The sequence below is a fragment of the Watersipora subatra genome, chromosome 4, assembly GCF_963576615.1.
Source record: "Watersipora subatra chromosome 4, tzWatSuba1.1, whole genome shotgun sequence".
NCBI lineage: Eukaryota > Metazoa > Bryozoa > Gymnolaemata > Cheilostomatida > Watersiporidae > Watersipora > Watersipora subatra.
Window position 1 is genome coordinate 17,813,866 of NC_088711.1, and position 15,602 is coordinate 17,829,467.

The 15,602-nt window shown below is 39.3% G+C and overlaps 23 non-coding genes across 23 annotated transcripts; all 23 read left to right on the top strand.

The window, feature by feature from the left end:
• Positions 1 to 3,087: 3,087 nt before the first annotated feature.
• On the top strand, positions 3,088 to 3,160 carry Trnav-uac (transfer RNA valine (anticodon UAC)). The gene has a single exon. It is a non-coding gene; the product is annotated as a tRNA-Val (tRNA).
• A 240-nt stretch (positions 3,161 to 3,400) lies between these two features.
• Positions 3,401 to 3,473, top strand: Trnai-aau (transfer RNA isoleucine (anticodon AAU)). Its single transcript has one exon. It is a non-coding gene; the product is annotated as a tRNA-Ile (tRNA).
• Positions 3,474 to 3,714: 241 nt separating this feature from the next.
• Positions 3,715 to 3,787, top strand: Trnav-aac (transfer RNA valine (anticodon AAC)). Its single transcript has one exon. It is a non-coding gene; the product is annotated as a tRNA-Val (tRNA).
• Positions 3,788 to 4,025: 238 nt separating this feature from the next.
• Trnav-aac (transfer RNA valine (anticodon AAC)) lies at positions 4,026 to 4,097 on the top strand. The gene has a single exon. It is a non-coding gene; the product is annotated as a tRNA-Val (tRNA).
• A 241-nt stretch (positions 4,098 to 4,338) lies between these two features.
• Positions 4,339 to 4,411, top strand: Trnai-aau (transfer RNA isoleucine (anticodon AAU)). The gene has a single exon. It is a non-coding gene; the product is annotated as a tRNA-Ile (tRNA).
• Positions 4,412 to 4,652: 241 nt separating this feature from the next.
• Positions 4,653 to 4,725, top strand: Trnav-aac (transfer RNA valine (anticodon AAC)). Its single transcript has one exon. It is a non-coding gene; the product is annotated as a tRNA-Val (tRNA).
• Positions 4,726 to 4,963: 238 nt separating this feature from the next.
• Trnav-aac (transfer RNA valine (anticodon AAC)) lies at positions 4,964 to 5,035 on the top strand. The gene has a single exon. It is a non-coding gene; the product is annotated as a tRNA-Val (tRNA).
• Positions 5,036 to 5,591: 556 nt separating this feature from the next.
• On the top strand, positions 5,592 to 5,664 carry Trnav-cac (transfer RNA valine (anticodon CAC)). Its single transcript has one exon. It is a non-coding gene; the product is annotated as a tRNA-Val (tRNA).
• Positions 5,665 to 5,894: 230 nt separating this feature from the next.
• Positions 5,895 to 5,967, top strand: Trnav-uac (transfer RNA valine (anticodon UAC)). The gene has a single exon. It is a non-coding gene; the product is annotated as a tRNA-Val (tRNA).
• Positions 5,968 to 6,207: 240 nt separating this feature from the next.
• Trnav-aac (transfer RNA valine (anticodon AAC)) lies at positions 6,208 to 6,280 on the top strand. Its single transcript has one exon. It is a non-coding gene; the product is annotated as a tRNA-Val (tRNA).
• A 239-nt stretch (positions 6,281 to 6,519) lies between these two features.
• Positions 6,520 to 6,592, top strand: Trnav-aac (transfer RNA valine (anticodon AAC)). Its single transcript has one exon. It is a non-coding gene; the product is annotated as a tRNA-Val (tRNA).
• Positions 6,593 to 6,833: 241 nt separating this feature from the next.
• On the top strand, positions 6,834 to 6,906 carry Trnav-aac (transfer RNA valine (anticodon AAC)). Its single transcript has one exon. It is a non-coding gene; the product is annotated as a tRNA-Val (tRNA).
• Positions 6,907 to 7,144: 238 nt separating this feature from the next.
• Trnav-aac (transfer RNA valine (anticodon AAC)) lies at positions 7,145 to 7,217 on the top strand. The gene has a single exon. It is a non-coding gene; the product is annotated as a tRNA-Val (tRNA).
• A 557-nt stretch (positions 7,218 to 7,774) lies between these two features.
• Positions 7,775 to 7,847, top strand: Trnav-cac (transfer RNA valine (anticodon CAC)). Its single transcript has one exon. It is a non-coding gene; the product is annotated as a tRNA-Val (tRNA).
• A 4,796-nt stretch (positions 7,848 to 12,643) lies between these two features.
• Positions 12,644 to 12,716, top strand: Trnav-uac (transfer RNA valine (anticodon UAC)). The gene has a single exon. It is a non-coding gene; the product is annotated as a tRNA-Val (tRNA).
• A 240-nt stretch (positions 12,717 to 12,956) lies between these two features.
• Trnai-aau (transfer RNA isoleucine (anticodon AAU)) lies at positions 12,957 to 13,029 on the top strand. The gene has a single exon. It is a non-coding gene; the product is annotated as a tRNA-Ile (tRNA).
• A 241-nt stretch (positions 13,030 to 13,270) lies between these two features.
• On the top strand, positions 13,271 to 13,343 carry Trnav-aac (transfer RNA valine (anticodon AAC)). Its single transcript has one exon. It is a non-coding gene; the product is annotated as a tRNA-Val (tRNA).
• A 240-nt stretch (positions 13,344 to 13,583) lies between these two features.
• Trnai-aau (transfer RNA isoleucine (anticodon AAU)) lies at positions 13,584 to 13,656 on the top strand. Its single transcript has one exon. It is a non-coding gene; the product is annotated as a tRNA-Ile (tRNA).
• A 236-nt stretch (positions 13,657 to 13,892) lies between these two features.
• Trnav-aac (transfer RNA valine (anticodon AAC)) lies at positions 13,893 to 13,965 on the top strand. The gene has a single exon. It is a non-coding gene; the product is annotated as a tRNA-Val (tRNA).
• A 556-nt stretch (positions 13,966 to 14,521) lies between these two features.
• Positions 14,522 to 14,594, top strand: Trnav-cac (transfer RNA valine (anticodon CAC)). Its single transcript has one exon. It is a non-coding gene; the product is annotated as a tRNA-Val (tRNA).
• A 230-nt stretch (positions 14,595 to 14,824) lies between these two features.
• Positions 14,825 to 14,897, top strand: Trnav-uac (transfer RNA valine (anticodon UAC)). Its single transcript has one exon. It is a non-coding gene; the product is annotated as a tRNA-Val (tRNA).
• A 136-nt stretch (positions 14,898 to 15,033) lies between these two features.
• Trnav-cac (transfer RNA valine (anticodon CAC)) lies at positions 15,034 to 15,103 on the top strand. Its single transcript has one exon. It is a non-coding gene; the product is annotated as a tRNA-Val (tRNA).
• A 230-nt stretch (positions 15,104 to 15,333) lies between these two features.
• Positions 15,334 to 15,406, top strand: Trnav-uac (transfer RNA valine (anticodon UAC)). The gene has a single exon. It is a non-coding gene; the product is annotated as a tRNA-Val (tRNA).
• The last annotated feature ends 196 nt before the right edge of the window (positions 15,407 to 15,602 follow it).

Genomic DNA, 15,602 nt, shown 5'->3' on the forward strand with positions numbered 1-15,602 from the left:
AGATCCTACTCAGTTGAATAAATGTTTACGGCGTGAACATTTTGCACTACCCACGGCATCAGAAATATTTGCTAAACTATCTAAATCGCGGGTATTCACAACGTTAGACGCTACATCTGGCTTCTTACAGTTGGAGCTAGACGAAGATAGTAGCCTACTCACCACATTTGCCACTCCCTTCGGTAGATACAGGTTTTTAAGGTTGCCATATGGTATTTCTTCAAGCCCAGAGATATTTTGTCTCACAGTTTCTGAACTATTTGAGGATATAAAAGGCGTTGAGTGCTATGTCGATGACCTCTTGATTCATGCACCCACAATGGCTGAACATGACGCAATCCTCAAATCAGTGCTAGAGAGGTGCCGAGAAAAGAACCTCCGGTTAAATGAGTCAAAGTGTACATTCAGACAAAAGCACATCAGATATCTAGGTCACATAATTGGGGACGGGGTCATCAAGCCTGATCCAGCTAAGATCAAAGCAGTCATTGACATGCCTCAACCACAAAATGTGGAAGATGTTCGTAGATTGCTTGGAATGGCAACTTATCTCTCAAAGTTTTGCCCTAATTTGTCAGACATAACCACCCCGCTGAGAGAACTAACAAAAAAAAATGCGACTTGGTCGTGGTCAGGCACACATGATGAGTCCTTGGCACAACTGAAGGCTGTGGTGACATCCACTCCAGCATTGCGAATGTTTGATCCAGACCTGCCTATTGTATTATCTGTGGACTCCAGTCAGTTTGGCATGGGTGCAGTGATAATGCATAACGGGCAGCCAATTGAGTTTGCTAGCTGCACACTGACAGACACTCAAAAAAAGTATGCTCAAATCGAAAAAGAATATCTAGCAGTTCAGTTTGGCTTACGAAGATTCCATCAATATATATATGGTCAACATGTAGTGGTAGAAACGGATCATCTTCCACTCATAGGAATCATGAATAAGGGTCTTAATGATATCAGTCCCAGGCTATTGAGAATGAGACTACGCAATCAATTATATGATTACACACTTGTGCATAAACCAGGTAAAGCTCTAGTTCTTGCAGACACACTATCGCGTGCCTTTTTGGCAGATTTATGTGAAGATGCAGAAGCTCTAAGCTCACTAGATACAGAACAAATCCATTCAGTCACTAGCGGTGTCCTTAGAAACCCAACCTTCAAAGACCGGCTCCTTAGCACAGTGCAATCAGACAGCACTCTACAAATCCTTAGCAGCTACATACGAAATGGCTGGCCAGCTAAGAGGAGAATGTGCATTGAACCACTGAAACCATTTTGGGCAGCGAGATATGATTTGACGACACACGATGGTCTGATACTTAAAAACAGTCAAATAGTTATCCCAGTGTCTATGCGCAAGCAGGTAATAGATATCATTCACATAGGACATTTAGGGGTTAGTAAGTGCATAGAGAAAGCCAAAAATTCCGTGTACTGGCCAGGTTATCAGGGGCAGATACAGGATGTGGTGTTGAGTTGTGCAACATGCCAGGAGAATGTGAGGGCAAATGCACAATGTGCTTACGAACCATATGACATACCGCAGTATCCAATGCAATCAGTAAGCATAGATGTTTTTCACTTAGCTGGCAAGGAGTATCTAGTCACGGTAGACAGATATTCCAAATGGCCTACCTGCTGTGAGCTGAAGAATGCAAACTCAAGTAGCATTGTCGAGATACTGCGTAGGCAGTTCCTTGACTTTGGTAGACCTGAGATCCTAGTTTCTGATAATGCTTCGTATTTTACATCATTTGAATTTGAACAGTTTCTAAAAGAACTTGAGATACAGCACATCACATCTAGCCCGTACTATTCTCGTTCTAACGGCCTTGCTGAAAGGATGAATCAAACTATCAAAAGCAGCCTGAAAAAGGCCCATGAGTCAAATCAAACATTGTTTGATGTCTTAGCCTCCCTTCGATCTACACCACTGGGGGGTAAATTACCATCACCTTCAGTTCTATTACAGTCAAGAAATCTAAGAAACAATCTTCAGTTCATGCCTCAACAGCTCAAACTTCAAAAAGTAGACATTAACCTGATTGAGAAAGCTTTCAGAGAGCGCCAGTCGCAAGATATGTTCAACACAAGCCCAGCTAGGCGACCTATTGAGATGTGTGTGGGCATGAGAGTTTGGTGCCAACTAGGCCATCGGCGTTGGGTAGATGGTGTGATCATCCGGAGAGCAGAGACACCCAGGAGTTTTTATGTGAATATCGGCAAGGGTAGAGTTTTTAGAAGGAACATAAAATTCTTGAGGCCATACAAGGAAGCCCCAACAACCCTGCAATCTTTGCAATTAGAGAATATAACCATGCGTAATTTTATGGCAGTGGAACATAGACCGGCACAAGGTGTAGACCACAATGACACAAGGTCAGAGGCCACACAGCCTTTAACCTCATCAGATACCTCACAGTCTTCACACACCACCCACCAGCCTAGTAGTAATTATCAGTCACTTCCATCTGCGCAAACGCACACAACTAGGTCAGGGCGCATATCCAAACCACCAGTGAGGTACCCCCAGCCAGAAAACTAATTTTAAAAATTGAGCATGTAACATTAACCTCGCTTAGTAAGCTACATCCACCGACATACATTTTAGTTAACTCAGCTCCAAACTCTATTATAAACATTTTCTATTTTTATGCTTTTGTATTCACTGACATTTTAAGTTTTGTTTTACTGTCCTCCCAAAAAGGAGCGTGTTATATGTGTACTAAGTATGTGTGACCTTGAAGCAATGTTATGGGTGGTCTAGCTGATGTTATCTTTATGACTCATCAGTACCGATCAAGCAGCCTAGCTAAGCAATCGTCTTGAATTATCCTTGTCAACATTCATACAATAAAACCACCTTGAGGAAACTCCACATTATAATAGACACGAATCACCAATGAGAGCGTAACGTTTAATAAAAGCATAACGAGTAATCCTGGCAACATAAGTAAACGAAACGATAGTTTTGGCAGGTCGCATCTACATGAGAATTGTTTTAAGGAACCCAAAAGGATATTTAATATGAAACAATACCATGTTTTAAACCTTGACCCTCACCCAAAATGTAGAGGTCGTGTGGTGTAGTGGTTATCACATCTGCTTTACACGCAGAAGGCCATGGGTTCGAAACCCATCATGACCTAACACTTTTTGGCATAATTAATAACTTTTGTGAATAAGTTATGCCGAGAATGTACCATAAATCTGATCAGAAATCGCAATTTACATGGTGTTCCGTGGATTAGGAATGGCAAACCGTAAATGAAGAGTGCAAATGTGGTTTGGTGTCTGTGAACTTTTTTGAATTTTTTATAAGTACGATATGTTCACTATTCTTTATATACAACGCTTTTTATATAACAATTTAACAATGTGTTGCCGTGGTCGTGTGGTGTAGTGGTTATCACATCTGCTTAATACGCAGAAGGTCATGGGTTCGAAACCCATCATGACCTAACACTTTTCTTGACGTAACTGATAACTTTTATTAATATAATATGCCGAGAATGTAACATATATCTGAGCAGAAATCGCCTTTATATGGTTTTTCCCTGAATATAAATGGCAAACCCTAAGTGAGACGTGCAAATGTGGTTTGGTTTCTGTGAACTTTTTTGAAATCTTTATAAGTACGATATGTTCATTATTCTATATATACAACGCTTTTTATATAACAATTTAACAATGTGTTGCCGTGGTCGTGTGGTGTAGTGGTTATCACATCTGCTTAACACGCAGAAGGCCATGGGTTCGAAACCCATCATGACCTAACACTTTTCTTGACATAACTGATATCTTTTGTTAAAATTGTATGCTGAGAATGTATCATAAATAATAAGAAATTGCCTTTATATGGTTTTCCGCTGAATAGAAATGGCAAACCCTAAATGAGAAGTGCAAATGTGGTTTGGTGTCTGTGAACGTTTTTAAAATCTTTATAAGTACGATATGTTCATTCATCTTGATATACAACGCTTTTTTATAGCAACTTAACAATATGTTGGTGTGGTCGTGTGGTGTAGTGGTTATCACATCTGTTTAACACGCAGAAGGCATGGGTTCGAAAACCATCATGACCTAACACTTTCTTGGCATGCCTAATAACTTTTATTAATATAATATGCCGAGAATGTACCATAAATCTGATCAGAAATCGCAATTTACATGGTGTTCCGTGGATTAGGAATGGCAAACCGTAAATGAAGAGTGCAAATGTGGTTTGGTGTCTGTGAACTTTTTTGAATTTTTTATAAGTACGATATGTTCACTATTCTTTATATACAACGCTTTTTATATAACAATTTAACAATGTGTTGCCGTGGTCGTGTGGTGTAGTGGTTATCACATCTGCTTAATACGCAGAAGGTCATGGGTTCGAAACCCATCATGACCTAACACTTTTCTTGACGTAACTGATAACTTTTATTAATATAATATGCCGAGAATGTAACATATATCTGAGCAGAAATCGCCTTTATATGGTTTTTCCCTGAATATAAATGGCAAACCCTAAGTGAGACGTGCAAATGTGGTTTGGTTTCTGTGAACTTTTTTGAAATCTTTATAAGTACGATATGTTCATTATTCTATATATACAACGCTTTTTATATAACAATTTAACAATGTGTTGCCGTGGTCGCGTGGTGTAGTGGTTATCACATCTGCTTAACACGCAGAAGGCCATGGGTTCGAAACCCATCATGACCTAACACTTTTCTTGACATAACTGATATCTTTTGTTAAAATTGTATGCTGAGAATGTATCATAAATAATAAGAAATTGCCTTTATATGGTTTTCCGCTGAATAGAAATGGCAAACCCTAAATGAGAAGTGCAAATGTGGTTTGGTGTCTGTGAACGTTTTTAAAATCTTTATAAGTACGATATGTTCATTCATCTTGATATACAACGCTTTTTTATAGCAACTTAACAATATGTTGGTGTGGTCGTGTGGTGTAGTGGTTATCACATCTGTTTAACACGCAGAAGGCATGGGTTCGAAAACCATCATGACCTAACACTTTCTGGGCATGCCTAATAACTTTTATTAATATAATATGCCGAGAATGTAACATATATCTGATCAGAAATCGCAAATTACATGGTTTTCCGCTGAATAAAAATGGCAAACCCTAAGTGAGAAGTGCAAATGTGGTTTGGTTTCTGTGAACTTTTTTGAATTCTTTATAAGTATGATATGTTCACTCATCTCGATATACAACGCTTTTTTATAACAATTTAACAATGTGTTGGTGTGGATGTGTGGTGTGTTGGTTACTACATCTGTTAATGTCTAACAGGCCAAGGGCTCGAATCCTATCACGACTTTTATTTTAAACCGGAAAAACCAGATACTGGGATAAAAATGTGTAACAAATGGTTCATTGAATCTGGTGATGGAGAATACTTGCATCTTGTTTTTGATTTCAGAAATGAGGTATCATGACGGTAGACAGGGGAACTCGAGGGTCAACATTTATCATTTTTAATACGTCGCTCAGCCAATAATAATTAATTACAGCGGATGTCCAGTACCAGATTTCACCAATGCTTTCGCATGGTCGACTAGGGTGGTCATGTGGTGTAGTGGTTATCACATCTGCTTCACACGCAGAAGGTCATGGGTTCGATACCCATCATGACCTCACTTTTGATGCGAAATCCCAACATCACGCCGAGCAAATGTTTGACACGAATCACCAATGAGAGCGTAACGTTTAATAAAAGCATAACGAGTAATCCTGGCAACATAAGTAAACGAAACGATAGTTTTGGCAGGTCGCATCTACATGAGAATTGTTTTAAGAAACCCAAAAGGACATTTAATATGAAACAATACCATGTTTTAAACCTTGACCCTCACCCAAAATGTAGAGGTCGTGTGGTGTAGTGGTTATCACATCTGCTTTACACGCAGAAGGCCATGGGTTCGAAACCCATCATGACCTAACACTTTTTGGCATAATTAATAACTTTTGTGAATAAGTTATGCCGAGAATGTACCATAAATCTGATCAGAAATCGCAATTTACATGGTGTTCCGTGGATTAGGAATGGCAAACCGTAAATGAAGAGTGCAAATGTGGTTTGGTGTCTGTGAACTTTTTTGAATTTTTTATAAGTACGATATGTTCACTATTCTTTATATACAACGCTTTTTATATAACAATGTAACAATGTGTTGCCGTGGTCGTGTGGTGTAGTGGTTATCACATCTGCTTAACACGCAGAAGGCCATGGGTTCGAAACCCATCATGACCTAACACTTTTCTTGACATAACTGATAACTTTTGTTAAAATTGTATGCTGAGAATGTATCATAAATAATAAGAAATTGCCTTTATATGGTTTTCCGCTGAATAGAAATGGCAAACCCTAAATGAGAAGTGCAAATGTGGTTTGGTGTCTGTGAACTCTTGTGAATTTTTTATAAGTACGATATGTTCACTATTCTTTATATACGACGCTTTTTATATAACAATTTCACAATGTGTTGCCGTGGTCGTGTGGTGTAGTGGTTATCACATCTGCTTAACACGCAGAAGGCCATGGGTTCGAAAACCATCATGACCTAAAACTTTTTTGGCATGCCTAATAACTTTTATTAATATAGTATGCCGAGAATGTAACATATATCTGATCGAAAATCGCAAATTACATGGTTTTTTTGCTGAATAGAAATGGCAAACCCTAAGTGAGAAGTGAAAATGTGGTTTGGTTTCTGTGAACTTTTTTGAATTCTTTATAAGTACGATATGTTCACTCATCTTGATATACAACGCTTTTTTATAGCAATTTAACAATGTGTTGGTGTGGTCGTGTGGTGTAGTGGTTATCACATCTGCTTAACACGCAGAAGGCCATGGGTTCGAAACCCATCATGACCTAACACTTTTCTTGACATAACTGATAACTTTTGTTAAAATTGTATGCTGAGAATGTATCATAAATAATAAGAAATTGCCTTTATATGGTTTTCCGCTGAATAGAAATGGCAAACCCTAAATGAGAAGTGCAAATGTGGTTTGGTGTCTGTGAACGTTTTTAAAATCTTTATAAGTACGATATGTTCATTCATCTTGATATACAACGCTTTTTTATAGCAATTTAACAATGTGTTGGTGTGGTCGTGTGGTGTAGTGGTTATCACATCTGTTTAACACGCAGAAGGCCATGGGTTCGAAAACCATCATGACCTAACACTTTCTTGGCATGCCTAATAACTTTTATTAATATAATATGCCGAGAATGTAACATATATCTGATCAGAAATCGCAAATTACATAGTTTTCCGCTGAATAGAAATGGCAAACCCTAAGTGAGAAGTGCAAATGTGGTTTGGTTTCTGTGAACTTTTTTGAATTCTTTATAAGTATGATATGTTCACTCATCTCGATATACAACGCTTTTTTATAACAATTTAACAATGTGTTGGTGTGGATGTGTGGTGTGTTGGTTACTACATCTGTTAACGTCTAAAAGGCCAAGGGCTCGAATCCTATCACGACTTTTATTTTAAACCGGAAAAACCAGATACTGGGATAAAAATGTGTAACAATTGGTTCATTGAATCTGGTGATGGAGAATACTTGCATCTTGTTTTCGATTTCAGAAATGAGGTATCATGACGGTAGACAGGGGAACTCGAGGGTTTATCATTTATCATTTTTAATACGTCGCTCAGCCAATAATAATTAATTACAGCGGATGTCCAGTACCAGATTTCACCAATGCTTTCGCATGGTCGACTAGGGTGGTCATGTGGTGTAGTGGTTATCACATCTGCTTCACACGCAGAAGGTCATGGGTTCGATACCCATCATGACCTCACTTTTGATGCGAAATCCCAACATCATGCCGAGCAAATGTTTGACACTGTTATATGTGTACTAAGTATGTGTGACCTTGAAGCAATGTTATGGGTGGTCTAGCTGATGTTATCTTTATGACTCATCAGTACCGATCAAGCAGCCTAGCTAAGCAGTCGTCTTGAATTATCCTTGTCAACATTCATACAATAAAACCACCTTGAGGAAACTCCACATTATAATATGGTGTCAGGACGTCTATAGTATATAGTGTGGATTATCGCTTCTGGATAGTAATGGCAGAGGGTGGTTTGCGAGCTCCAGGTTGCTTTATATCTAATGCTGGCAACCCCAGTGAGACTAGCAGAAGCTGGCACGAATGGCTTGAACAATTTAACTTTTATATGCTAGCAACAGAGAAGTCAACAAAAGGGGGAGAAATCCAAGTAGCCATACTGTTAACCCTACTTGGACCACAGGGTCAGGAGATATTCCGAACTTTCAATCTTCCTGAAGAAGACCGCAAGGATATTGAAAAGGTTAAGGAGGCATTCACCCGGCACTTTACACCACAAGTGAAAATTATCTATGAACGGTACAAGTTTCATAACAGAACACAGCTTCCAGGTGAATCATTCGACAATTTTTTAACTGCACTACGCGGACTCTTGTCTACTTGCAATATACATGCTGATGAACAAAATAGTGCTCTGATAGACAGAATTGTATGTGGCATTAACTCACCAGAAGTCAGAGAGGACATATTCAATTTAGATGGCAATCCGGATTTGAACAAAATTATACAGCTGTGTCGTCGGGCGGAAGCCACCAAACATTATCTTACAGATATGAAAATCGACAAAGAGAATGCTAATATTAATACAGTACAACAACCGAACCATCTAGCTCACAAGAATAAGAACGGCGCCAGAGTAAATAACTGTAAATACTGTAAGTCGAGTCACCCTAAAGGAGCATGCCCTGCATACGGCAAAGAGTGCCGAAATTGCCACAAGATGAATCATTTCAGCATAGCTTGTATGGCACCACAGCGTAAGTCTGCTGCCAAAGCTGCATATGAGCTAGTAGAGACCAGTGGACAACAGAATGACATAACTTTTACTGTGAACAACGACAAGAGCCGAAGAGAATGGTGCATCACCACAAGGTGCAATGAAAAGCCGCTACATCTCAAAGTTGACACTGGAGCTTCATGCAATGTCATGCCTAAAGGGATATTTGACTCTTTATCGGTGCATACACCTCTACAAAAGTATGGCAAGTCATTAGTTTCATTTAGCAACCATGAACTAGATGTACTAGGTAAAGTAACATTGTTGGTGGATGTTAGCGCTCGTTTTGTACCACTAGATTTTGTAATAGTGTCATCAAGTGCAGGTCAGAAGACCTTGTTAGGATTACCAAGTGCAATGGAATTGGGTTTGGTCAATGTCTCAAATACAGTCAGCGATGACCTTGCTAAAGCTTACCCAGATGTGTTCAGTGGTTTGGGGTGCCTCCCATGCAAACATGCTCTGCAACTGAAAGAAAATGCTAAACCAGTAATTCAAAGTGCCAGAAGGGTTCCCTTTAGATTGCGCAATAAGTTGAAGGACACTCTTCAAAAAATGGAATCTCAGGGCACTATAGCCAAAGTGAAACAGGCCACAGATTGGGTTCATCCTATTGTAAATGTATTAAAACCAAATGGCTCACTTAGAATTTGTCTAGATCCTACTCAGTTGAATAAATGTTTACGGCGTGAACATTTTGCACTACCCACGGCATCAGAAATATTTGCTAAACTATCTAAATCGCGGGTATTCACAACGTTAGACGCTACATCTGGCTTCTTACAGTTGGAGCTAGACGAAGATAGTAGCCTACTCACCACATTTGCCACTCCCTTCGGTAGATACAGGTTTTTAAGGTTGCCATATGGTATTTCTTCAAGCCCAGAGATATTTTGTCTCACAGTTTCTGAACTATTTGAGGATATAAAAGGCGTTGAGTGCTATGTCGATGACCTCTTGATTCATGCACCCACAATGGCTGAACATGACGCAATCCTCAAATCAGTGCTAGAGAGGTGCCGAGAAAAGAACCTCCGGTTAAATGAGTCAAAGTGTACATTCAGACAAAAGCACATCAGATATCTAGGTCACATAATTGGGGACGGGGTCATCAAGCCTGATCCAGCTAAGATCAAAGCAGTCATTGACATGCCTCAACCACAAAATGTGGAAGATGTTCGTAGATTGCTTGGAATGGCAACTTATCTCTCAAAGTTTTGCCCTAATTTGTCAGACATAACCACCCCGCTGAGAGAACTAACAAAAAAAAATGCGACTTGGTCGTGGTCAGGCACACATGATGAGTCCTTGGCACAACTGAAGGCTGTGGTGACATCCACTCCAGCATTGCGAATGTTTGATCCAGACCTGCCTATTGTATTATCTGTGGACTCCAGTCAGTTTGGCATGGGTGCAGTGATAATGCATAACGGGCAGCCAATTGAGTTTGCTAGCTGCACACTGACAGACACTCAAAAAAAGTATGCTCAAATCGAAAAAGAATATCTAGCAGTTCAGTTTGGCTTACGAAGATTCCATCAATATATATATGGTCAACATGTAGTGGTAGAAACGGATCATCTTCCACTCATAGGAATCATGAATAAGGGTCTTAATGATATCAGTCCCAGGCTATTGAGAATGAGACTACGCAATCAATTATATGATTACACACTTGTGCATAAACCAGGTAAAGCTCTAGTTCTTGCAGACACACTATCGCGTGCCTTTTTGGCAGATTTATGTGAAGATGCAGAAGCTCTAAGCTCACTAGATACAGAACAAATCCATTCAGTCACTAGCGGTGTCCTTAGAAACCCAACCTTCAAAGACCGGCTCCTTAGCACAGTGCAATCAGACAGCACTCTACAAATCCTTAGCAGCTACATACGAAATGGCTGGCCAGCTAAGAGGAGAATGTGCATTGAACCACTGAAACCATTTTGGGCAGCGAGATATGATTTGACGACACACGATGGTCTGATACTTAAAAACAGTCAAATAGTTATCCCAGTGTCTATGCGCAAGCAGGTAATAGATATCATTCACATAGGACATTTAGGGGTTAGTAAGTGCATAGAGAAAGCCAAAAATTCCGTGTACTGGCCAGGTTATCAGGGGCAGATACAGGATGTGGTGTTGAGTTGTGCAACATGCCAGGAGAATGTGAGGGCAAATGCACAATGTGCTTACGAACCATATGACATACCGCAGTATCCAATGCAATCAGTAAGCATAGATGTTTTTCACTTAGCTGGCAAGGAGTATCTAGTCACGGTAGACAGATATTCCAAATGGCCTACCTGCTGTGAGCTGAAGAATGCAAACTCAAGTAGCATTGTCGAGATACTGCGTAGGCAGTTCCTTGACTTTGGTAGACCTGAGATCCTAGTTTCTGATAATGCTTCGTATTTTACATCATTTGAATTTGAACAGTTTCTAAAAGAACTTGAGATACAGCACATCACATCTAGCCCGTACTATTCTCGTTCTAACGGCCTTGCTGAAAGGATGAATCAAACTATCAAAAGCAGCCTGAAAAAGGCCCATGAGTCAAATCAAACATTGTTTGATGTCTTAGCCTCCCTTCGATCTACACCACTGGGGGGTAAATTACCATCACCTTCAGTTCTATTACAGTCAAGAAATCTAAGAAACAATCTTCAGTTCATGCCTCAACAGCTCAAACTTCAAAAAGTAGACATTAACCTGATTGAGAAAGCTTTCAGAGAGCGCCAGTCGCAAGATATGTTCAACACAAGCCCAGCTAGGCGACCTATTGAGATGTGTGTGGGCATGAGAGTTTGGTGCCAACTAGGCCATCGGCGTTGGGTAGATGGTGTGATCATCCGGAGAGCAGAGACACCCAGGAGTTTTTATGTGAATATCGGCAAGGGTAGAGTTTTTAGAAGGAACATAAAATTCTTGAGGCCATACAAGGAAGCCCCAACAACCCTGCAATCTTTGCAATTAGAGAATATAACCATGCGTAATTTTATGGCAGTGGAACATAGACCGGCACAAGGTGTAGACCACAATGACACAAGGTCAGAGGCCACACAGCCTTTAACCTCATCAGATACCTCACAGTCTTCACACACCACCCACCAGCCTAGTAGTAATTATCAGTCACTTCCATCTGCGCAAACGCACACAACTAGGTCAGGGCGCATATCCAAACCACCAGTGAGGTACCCCCAGCCAGAAAACTAATTTTAAAAATTGAGCATGTAACATTAACCTCGCTTAGTAAGCTACATCCACCGACATACATTTTAGTTAACTCAGCTCCAAACTCTATTATAAACATTTTCTATTTTTATGCTTTTGTATTCACTGACATTTTAAGTTTTGTTTTACTGTCCTCCCAAAAAGGAGCGTGTTATATGTGTACTAAGTATGTGTGACCTTGAAGCAATGTTATGGGTGGTCTAGCTGATGTTATCTTTATGACTCATCAGTACCGATCAAGCAGCCTAGCTAAGCAATCGTCTTGAATTATCCTTGTCAACATTCATACAATAAAACCACCTTGAGGAAACTCCACATTATAATAGACACGAATCACCAATGAGAGCGTAACGTTTAATAAAAGCATAACGAGTAATCCTGGCAACATAAGTAAACGAAACGATAGTTTTGGCAGGTCGCATCTACATGAGAATTGTTTTAAGGAACCCAAAAGGATATTTAATATGAAACAATACCATGTTTTAAACCTTGACCCTCACCCAAAATGTAGAGGTCGTGTGGTGTAGTGGTTATCACATCTGCTTTACACGCAGAAGGCCATGGGTTCGAAACCCATCATGACCTAACACTTTTTGGCATAATTAATAACTTTTGTGAATAAGTTATGCCGAGAATGTACCATAAATCTGATCAGAAATCGCAATTTACATGGTGTTCCGTGGATTAGGAATGGCAAACCGTAAATGAAGAGTGCAAATGTGGTTTGGTGTCTGTGAACTTTTTTGAATTTTTTATAAGTACGATATGTTCACTATTCTTTATATACAACGCTTTTTATATAACAATTTAACAATGTGTTGCCGTGGTCGTGTGGTGTAGTGGTTATCACATCTGCTTAATACGCAGAAGGTCATGGGTTCGAAACCCATCATGACCTAACACTTTTCTTGACGTAACTGATAACTTTTATTAATATAATATGCCGAGAATGTAACATATATCTGAGCAGAAATCGCCTTTATATGGTTTTTCCCTGAATATAAATGGCAAACCCTAAGTGAGACGTGCAAATGTGGTTTGGTTTCTGTGAACTTTTTTGAAATCTTTATAAGTACGATATGTTCATTATTCTATATATACAACGCTTTTTATATAACAATTTAACAATGTGTTGCCGTGGTCGTGTGGTGTAGTGGTTATCACATCTGCTTAACACGCAGAAGGCCATGGGTTCGAAACCCATCATGACCTAACACTTTTTGGCATAATTAATAACTTTTGTTAATATGTTATGCCGAGAATGTACCATATATCTGATAAGAAATCGCAATTTACATGGTGTTCCGTGGATTAGGAATGGCAAACCGTAAATGAAGAGTGCAAATGTGGTTTGGTGTCTGTGAACTTTTTTGAATTTTTTAGAAGTACGATATGTTCACTATTCTTTATATACAACGCTTTTTATATAACAATTTAACAATGTGTTGCCGTGGTCGTGTGGTGTAGTGGTTATCACATCTGCTTAATACGCAGAAGGCCATGGGTTCGAAACCCATCATGACCTAACACTTTTCTTGACATAACTGATAACTTTTGTTAAAATTGTATGCTGAGAATGTATCATAAATAATAAGAAATTGCCTTTATATGGTTTTCCGCTGAATAGAAATGGCAAACCCTAAATGAGAAGTGCAAATGTGGTTTGGTGTCTGTGAACTTTTTTGAATTTTTTATAAGTACGATATGTTCACTATTCTTTATATACGACGCTTTTTCTATAACAATTTAACGTGTTGCCATGGTCGTGTGGTGTAGTGGTTATCACATCTGCTTAACACGCAGAAGGCCATGGGTTCGAAACCCATCATGACCTAACACTTTTCTTGACATAACTGATAACTTTTATTAATATAATATGCCGAGAATGTAACATATATCTGATCAGAAATCGCAAATTACATGGTTTTCCGCTGAATAGAAATGGCAAACCCTAAGTGAGAAGTGCAAATGTGGTTTGGTTTCTGTGAACTTTTTTGAATTCTTTATAAGTATGATATGTTCACTCATCTCGATATACAACGCTTTTTTATAACAATTTAACAATGTGTTGGTGTGGATGTGTGGTGTGTTGGTTACTACATCTGTTAACATCTAAAAGGCCAAGGGCTCGAATCCTATCACGACTTTTATTTTAAACCGGAAAAACCAGATGCTGGGATAAAATGTGTAACAATTGGTTCATTGAATCTGGTGATGGAGAATACTTGCATCTTGTTTTCGATTTCAGAAATGAGGTATCATGACGGTAGACAGGGGAACTCGAGGGTCAACATTTATCATTTTAAATACGTCGCTCAGCCAATAATAATTAATTACAGCGGATGTCCAGTACCAGATTTCACCAATGCTTTTGCATGGTCGACTAGGGTGGTCATGTGGTGTAGTGGTTATCACATCTGCTTCACACGCAGAAGGTCGTGGGTTCGATACCCATCATGACCTCACTTTTGATGCGAAATCCTAACATCACGCTGAGCAAATGTTTGACACGAATCACCAATGAGAGCGTAACGTTTAATAAAAGCATAACGAGTAATCCTGGCAACATAAGTAAACGAAAAGATAGTTTTGGCAGGTCGCATCTACATGACAATTGTTTTAAAAAACCCAAACGGACATTTAATAAGAAACAATACCAAGTTTGAAAACATGAACCTTACCCAAAATGTAGAGGTCGTGTGGTGTAGTGGTTATCACATCTGCTTTACACGCAGAAGGCCATGGGTTCGAAACCCATCATGACCTAACACTTTTTGGCATAACTAATAACTTTTGTTAATATGTTATGCCGAGAATGTACCATATATCTGATCAGACATCGCAATTTACATGGTGTTCCGTGGATTAGGAATGGCAAACCGTAAATGAAGAGTGCAAATGTGGTTTGGTGTAGTGGTTATCACATCTGCTTCACACGCAGAAGGTCATGGGTTCGATACCCATCATGACCTCACTTTTGATGCGAAATCCCAACATCACGCCGAGCAAATGTTTGACACGAATCACCAATGAGAGCGTAACGTTTAATAAAAGCATAACGAGTAATCCTGGCAACATAAGTAAACGAAACGATAGTTTTGGCAGGTCGCATCTACATGAGAATTGTTTTAGGAAACCCAAAAGGACATTTAATATGAAACAATACCATGTTTTAAACCTTGACCCTCACCCAAAATGTAGAGGTCGTGTGGTGTAGTGGTTATCACATCTGCTTTACACGCAGAAGGCCATGGGTTCGAAACCCATCATGACCTAACACTTTTTGGCATAATTAATAACTTTTGTGAATAAGTTATGCCGAGAATGTACCATATATTTGATCAGAAATCGCAATTTACATGGTTTTCCGTGGATTAGGAATGGCAAACCATAAATGAAGAGTGCAAATGTGGTTTGGTGTCTGTGAACTTTTTTGAATTTTTTATAAGTACGATATGTTCACTATTCTTT